Source organism: Giraffa tippelskirchi, chromosome X (genome assembly GCF_054371585.1).
Source record: "Giraffa tippelskirchi isolate mGirTip1 chromosome X, T2T-mGirTip1v1.2.pri, whole genome shotgun sequence".
NCBI classification, from domain to species: domain Eukaryota; kingdom Metazoa; phylum Chordata; class Mammalia; order Artiodactyla; family Giraffidae; genus Giraffa; species Giraffa tippelskirchi.
The window spans coordinates 97,799,637-97,807,295 of NC_137289.1; positions in this window are offsets into that span (position 1 = coordinate 97,799,637).

Sequence of the window (7,659 nt, forward strand, 5' to 3'; positions counted from 1 at the left end):
AGCACAAAACAAAGTAGATACCAGGCAAATGGCTGAATGCAGACTCTCACACCACTTCATGCAAAAGGCCCCAGTGCAATGAAGCAGTTCTTGATGTAATGTTGTTGAAGTGAATGAAACAGAATATTAGGCCCTACTAAACAGAGCCTTTACCAAAAATGCTTCATGTTTTTTTAAATGTATGCTTAAAAGTAAAATACAAAAGATGTTCATTCAACTGATCAAATTTTTAGAATCTACTATGTGTAAAGTGCTACTCTATACATGGAGGATACAGAAGTGAACAAGAAAGACTAAGTGAATTTCTGCCCTCTAAGAGCTGAAATTTGTGTAAAATAGTCTACAAATACATGAATTAGATTATTTTACATATGAATATTTTATTGAATACCTATAATTAACTAAAAGTCAATATTTTGTAGTTCCTTGTTTCTTATGAGATAAAATTTATGTACAATAAGGTGCACACATTTTGTACTTTTTCTTTAAATTAGGGAATAACAATAGCTTTGGTAGGTGAGGGGGAAAAACAATGGCAGAAGAAAGGAGCAAAAAATAATGAATTTTTCTTTTATACAAAAATTTTTCCTTTATACAAAAATTATAGGTCCCATATACTCATATAAACACTTCTATGACAGTCTCTAGGTCCATCCATGTCTCTGCAAATGGCACTGTTTTGTTTCTTTTTATGGCTGAGGAATATTCTATTGTATATATCTACCACATCTTTATCCATTTGTCTCTTGATGGACATCTAGGTTGCTTACATGTCCTGGCTATTGTAACCAGTGCTGCAATGAACACTGGGGTACATGTGTCTTTTTGAATTATGGTTTTCTCCAGGTATGGGACTGCTGGATTATATGGTAGTTCTATTTTTATTTTTTTAAGAATTAATACCAGAAGTAGAATTACTCTCTTAGCAGTGAGTTTACCTTTGTAAATTGTTTTTTCCCCTTTAGTTTCAATACAGCCTGAAACATAGAAGTGGGCACAACGGCATAGACATAAAATGTCAGAAGTCCTCTAGTACTGTCTTGAGGATCAGGAAAGGTAATTTCTACTGCTTAGAGGGAGTATAGAACTCTCTCTCCTTTTTAATCTTCCCACTAACAGTGTACAGGTTTTTAAACAAAAGAGTGATGTAGTCTTATTGAGGGTTTTAAGGATGACTCCAATTGATGTGTAGAGAATGATATGTAAGAAGGGCTAGAGTGAAAGCAGAGAGAGTAGTCAAGAATCTATTACAGGAGTTCTGCTTCTAGGTAAGATGTAGTGAGCATGCTTCACCCTTTCTGTTACATTGAAAACAAGTATAAAACCAGGACAGAATACACCGCAGCAATTTAAGTTCTCTGTAAACAGCAGCAAGAAAAGGAAACAAAAAATACCAAAACTAGAATCACCCTGTTAGCCGTAAGTTTACTCTTTTTTTAACCCTTTCCCCTCTTTTGTATCCCCTAGTCTTAACACAGCCTAAAACACAGAAGTGGGCACAATGGGATAGACAAAGAACTCCAGAAGTCCTCTAGTACTGTCTCGAGGGTCAGGAAAGGTAATTCCTAGTGCTCAGAGGGAGTACAGAACTCCCTCCCCTTTTTAATCTTTCCACTAACAATGCACAAGGGTTCCCTTTTCTCCACATCCTTGCCAACACTTATTTCTTGTCTTTTTGATAATAGCCATTCTGACAGGTATGAGGTGGTATCTCATTGTGGTTTTGATTTGTGTTTCCCTGAGGGTTAGTGAGCATCTTTTTATGTGCCTGTTGGCCATCTGTATGTCTTCTTTGGAAAAATGTTTATTCAGGTCCTGTGCTCACTTTTTATTTTTTTTTTTTTTTTTTTTTTTTTAATAAATTTATTTATTTTACTTGGGGGCTAATTACTTTACAATATTGTAATAGTTTTTGCCATACATTGACAAGAATCAGCCATGGGTTTACATGTGTTCCCCTTCCCGAACCCCCACCCACCTCCCTCCCCCTCCCATCCCTCTGGATCATCCCACTGCCCCGGCCCCGAGCCCTTGTCACATGCATCGAACATGGAATGGTAATTGGATTGAGGGTTTTTGTTTGTTTTTTCGTCACTGAGTTATACAAGTTCTTTATATATATTGGATACTAACACTTTGTCAGATATTAATATATGATTTGCAGATATTTTCTCCCATTTAGTTGGTTGCCTTAATTTTGTGGATGATTTCCTTTGCTGTGGATAAGCTTTTCTTTTGGATGCAATCTAGCTTGTTTATTTTTGCTTCTGTTGCCTTTTCTTATAGTCAGATCCAAAAAGCAAATAATCACCAAGACTAATGTCAAGGAGCTTACCACCTTTGTTTTCTTCTAGGAGTTTTCTGGTTTCACATCTTACATTCAAATCTAAAGACTCGTTTGAGTTAATTTTTGTATGTGATATAAAATAGGGGAATAGTTCCATTCTTTTGCATGTGGCTGTCCAGTTTTCCCAACACCATTTATTGAAAAGACTGTCCTTTCCCCACTATATATTCTTGGATCCTTTGTCATAAATTAATTGACTGTATATGCGTGGGCTTATTTCTGAGTCCTCTATTCTGTTCAGTTGATCTATGTGTTTGTTTTTATGCTGATACCATACTGTTTTGATTACTGTATCTTGTAATAAAGTTTGAAATCAGGGAGCAAGATGTCTAAACCTTTTCTTCTTTCTCAAGTAAATCAGTTGACTTTAAGTAAAATAAATTACCCTTAAAAGTGTGCTGATCCAAGCCCTACAAGCAAAAACTGAAGTTTCCCAGGAAAGGAGGAATTCTGCCTAAGAGGTAACATAGAAATCCTGCCTGAGTTTTTAGCCTATTAGCCTACATATTTTGAAATTGCCAGCCCCTATAATCACATGAGCCAATTCCTTAAAATAAATCTCGTTATTGATACATTTCCTATTGATCTTGTTTCTCTGGAGAACCCTGACTGATACGTACTCCATGGTCTGCTGTTTTTGACAGTGACCACTTATTGCAAACAAAAAAAAATGAACATGCTATACCTTCACCTCTTCCTCACCCCAACCTGCTTAATATCTCTGCAAGCTATTGAGCCTCCTGGGACCCTAAGTTCCTCTTAGTATCTCAGATTAACATATTGACCCTTACCTTGCTGATTGTGTTCAGAATATTTAATAAATGGTATGGCGTGTGCATTGCCCCAAAACCAACTAGTCAGCCATACTGATTAAAAAACAGCCCTAGCTTATGGTGAAGATCCATTGTATGAGGGAGCTTATTAAAAAGTCATAGTCTTATTCCAAATCAGCAGCTCTCAGTGGCTTGGAGCAATCTGTGTTTTTAACAAGTTCTCTAGGGATTATGATTACCAAGCAAGCTTAGGAACTGCAGAAATAATGTCCAGGATCTAGTATATATGGTAGACTCTTGAATTTTAAACATCACTTGTTCCCATCAAAATCCTTTGGAAAAGGGTATGAGTAATGGGTTATTCTATCTCTGGAAGAACAAAAACAAACCTCTAACTGATGACTTATTCAGAGAAAATATGCAAGGATTTCAGATCATACTATAATATGCAAACATTTTATTCATGGGAGCCCTGGTCTATAGGAATGGGGAATTTTCCCATAATGAGAAGAAATAGAGTGTCACACGATTTTGACCAGTGGCCTGTGATGCTTCAATCTTGAAATTCAGAAACACGGGGTTCAGTCTGACTCCAAGAAACTAGTTACGTGACCGTATGCAAGACAGAAAACATCTCTGAACTTCCAGTTTTCATTTATAAAATGGAGACAATATTTGCCCAGTTTCTTTCATAGGATGATGTGATAATCAAATGGGATCAGGAAAAAAAGAGCACTTAGAAATTAAACTCTATGTCTAACTTCTTCATTGTATAGATGAAGAATCTGAGGACCCAAGAGAAGGATATGTCTCATAGTTTCTAAGCCACTCAGTTGGAATTAGGCTGGCACTCCTATGAGTAGAATTATGATGTCATAATGCTACCATAGAAAATGTATGACTTTGAAGTCAGTCAAACATGAAGTCAGTCCCTGTTCTTGCATTTACCCTTTGACCTTAGACAAATTATTTCACATCCACATGCCTCAACTTCTTCATTAGTAAATGTGTGGGAAAATAGTACCCATCTCATAGGATTGTGTTGAACAGTAAATGGATGTGAAAGATATGGTAGACAGTAATTGCTCAGTAATGTCAGTGCTTTTTCTTTGTTCATCCAGTGCTCATTCTCTAATCTTACTGTCACATCATGACAGTTTCCAGATCTCATGGAATCCCTGTATTTGCTTGTGACAGACAACATGGCAAGTGTTAGAGTGGGATGGTAGCATGGGAGTGGGGAAGTACCTTTTTTTCTATAGATTAATCACTGTTTTCCTACAGAAGAGACCTGATGTGAGGTTTCCAAGTGTGTTCTAAAGGCCTCTTCTTCATAAAAAGTCTGTAATCTACAGAAGTTGTCAGCACAAAAAATCTGGAACAACAATATTTATTGTTCTTGTTACTTCCACTGGATCCATTCCCATCTTTTCCAAAGATGGCTTTCAAAACACATATTTTAGGTCTGCTCTCAGACTGCTCTTAAGTATAAACTCTCATATTAAATACAGAAATAATTGTTCCCTCCTCTAATTTTATCTTTTCAAGACACGAATACTTTGCCCAAACTAGGGTGCTAATTATGGGCCACAGTGCCATAGGTTAAAGACCTAAGTACTGCCTCCAGAATCATATGTTCAACTTAGCGACTGAACAACAACAATTCTCACAATATTGAATTCTTACTATGTGCCAGGCACCATTCTAATAGTTTTGAATGTATTAACTCATTTGAGCCTCAGACACTCCCAAACGAAGTATACACTATTATTTTCTCCATTTTATAGATGAATAACCGAGGAACAAAAAGGTTAAGAGACATACTCAGAATGACAGAACTAGTCAATGGCAGAACCAGGAAACCCTGGTTTCTCTGATTTCATTGGCCTTGCAGGATGATAGCAATAATAAGTATGAGTTATTATATGCTTGTGGATATTATACCTCCTAATCATCATGACAGCCTTAGGAGGCATTTGACAAATGAGGAAATTAAGGTGCAACAAGGTAGGGTAACTTTCCCATGGTAATGTAGCCAAGTAACAAGTACAACAATGATTGAAGCCAGGCAGTGTAAGGTCAAAGCCTTATAAGTCTAAATAACTGCCATTTTACTGCCCTATCAAGAGCCTAATCAATAACCACAATGGACTTTCATTCTTCAATAATGATAATGGCACTGCTTTCCTTTGGTCTACTGGAAAAATACATAGATGTTGAAATCAGACCTAACTCCAAATTCTAGTTGAATCACTTGCTGTGTAACCATGGGCAAGTAACTTAACCTTTCTGAGCCTCTGGAAAATGGAGATGAAAATAATACCCAACTCATCTAGTAGATGATAACATACATAAGAAGCCTAGCATAGTTTCTGGCAAACAAATAGGAGTTCCCAAATTGTAGGCAGTTACTCCTTCCCTGTTCTTTTTTTCCTTCTGTTGGCAAATCAAGCATGATTTTCTGCTTGAAAATGGAGAGGTTGTCTCATGCTGCAGTGCCCTTGTTACTGCCTGACACTGTTCTCTTCCTTTTGAGAAAAAAAAATTTTACCTCTTTGGAAATTCACTGTTTAAGGTAGACATTCCAGTCTTCCCATTTGAAATATCCCCCTACTCAATCTTAGTACAGTATTGAAATGTGGCTCCTTCAAAACCTTACAAAAAATTAAGTTGAATAGTCTAACAAAGTAACTTGGCTTTCTCTTTCCTCTCCAGCAGGTTATCAAGCTGTTGCGTCCTGCATGCAGCAGAGCTGGAGGCAGTCTGTAAGGTTTTCCTCTTTTCCTATGATCCTCTATTTCAACTTTGGCACCCTGCAGGGGAGTCAAGCTCACTGGCACTTAAGTATTTGCACTTTATACCCAGATAGAAAGATGTCAGCTGCCTGAGGCGAGGAGCCCATGGTGGACATGGTTACTAGTGTTGTCTCCATTTAGGCATGAAAATTCTCCAGAGCCCCTCTGGGTGAGTCCAAGGGCATCTGGTGGTGCTGCAGATAAAGTACCTAGACAGGAACAGAGATGAGGGCAGGAGAGAGAAAAATTAAGCTTTGCACTTTATAACCACTGTTTTTCTTTTAGTTGATCCATTTTTTTACTTTACCCTGGTATGTAAATGTATTCACATTTACCTAATTATCTTGGAGTAGGCACCTTAGCTAATGTTTACTTACTCTTACCTTCCTTTTGCAGGAAAAGGTCAGTTTTCACTCCAATCCCAAAGAAAGGCAATGCCAAAGAATGCTCAAACTACCACACAATTGCACTCATCGCACATGCTAGTAAAGTAATGCTCAAAATTCTCCAAGCTAGGCTTCAACAATACATGAACTGCGAACTTTCAAGCTGGTTTTAGAAAAGGCAGAGGAACCAGAGATCAAATTGCCAATGTCCGCTAGATCATCAAAAAAGCAAGAGAGTTCCAGAAAAACATCTATTTCTGCTTTATTGACTATGCCAAAGCCTTTGACTCTGTGGATCACAATAAACTGTTGAAAATTCTGAAAGAGATGGGAACACCAGACCACCTGACATGCTTCCTGAGAAATCTGTATGCAGGTCAGGAAGCAACAGTTAGAACTGAACATGGACCAACAGACTGGTTCCAGATCAGGAAAGGAGTACGTCAAGACTGTATATTGTCACCCTGCTTATTTAACTTACATGCAGAGTACATCATGAGAAACGCTGGGCTGGATGAAGCACAGCTGGAATCAAGATTGCCGGGAGAAACATCAATAACCTCAGATATGCAGATGACACCACCCTTATGGCAGAAAGTGAAGAAGAACTAAAGAGCCTCTTGATGAAAGTGAAAGGACAGTGAAAAAGTTGGCTTAAAGCTCAACATTCAGAAAACTAAGATCATGGCATCTGGTCCCATCACTTCATGGCAAATAGATGGGGAAACAGTGGAAACAGTGTCAGACTTTATTTTTCTGGGCTCCAAAATCACTGCAGATGGTGATTGTAGCCATGAAAGTAAAAGATGCTTACTCCTTGGAAGGAAAGTTATGACCAACCTAGACAGCATATTGAAAAGCAGAGACATTACTTTGTCAACAAAGGTCCATCTAGTCAAGGCTATGGTTTTACCAGTGGTCATGTATGGATGTGAGAGTTGGATTATAAAGAAAGCTGAGCACAGAAGAATTGATGCTTTTGAACTGTGGTGTTGGAGAAGACTCTTGAGAGTCCCTTGGACTGCAAGGAGATCCAACCAGTCCATCCTAAAGGAAATCAGTCCTGAATATCCATTGGAAGGACTGATGCTGAAGCTGAAACTCCAATACTTTGGCCACCTGATGCGAAGACCTTCCTCCTTTGAAAAGACCCCGATGCTGGGAAAGATTGAGGGCAGGAGGAGAAGGGGATGACAGAGGATGAGATGGTTGGATGGCATCACTGACTCAATGGACATGGGTTTGGGTGGACTCCAGGAGTTGGTGATGGACAGGGAGGCCTGGCGTGCTGCAGTTCATGGGGTCGCAAAGAGTCAGACACTACTGAGCGACTGAACTGAACTGAATGTTCCTACTAA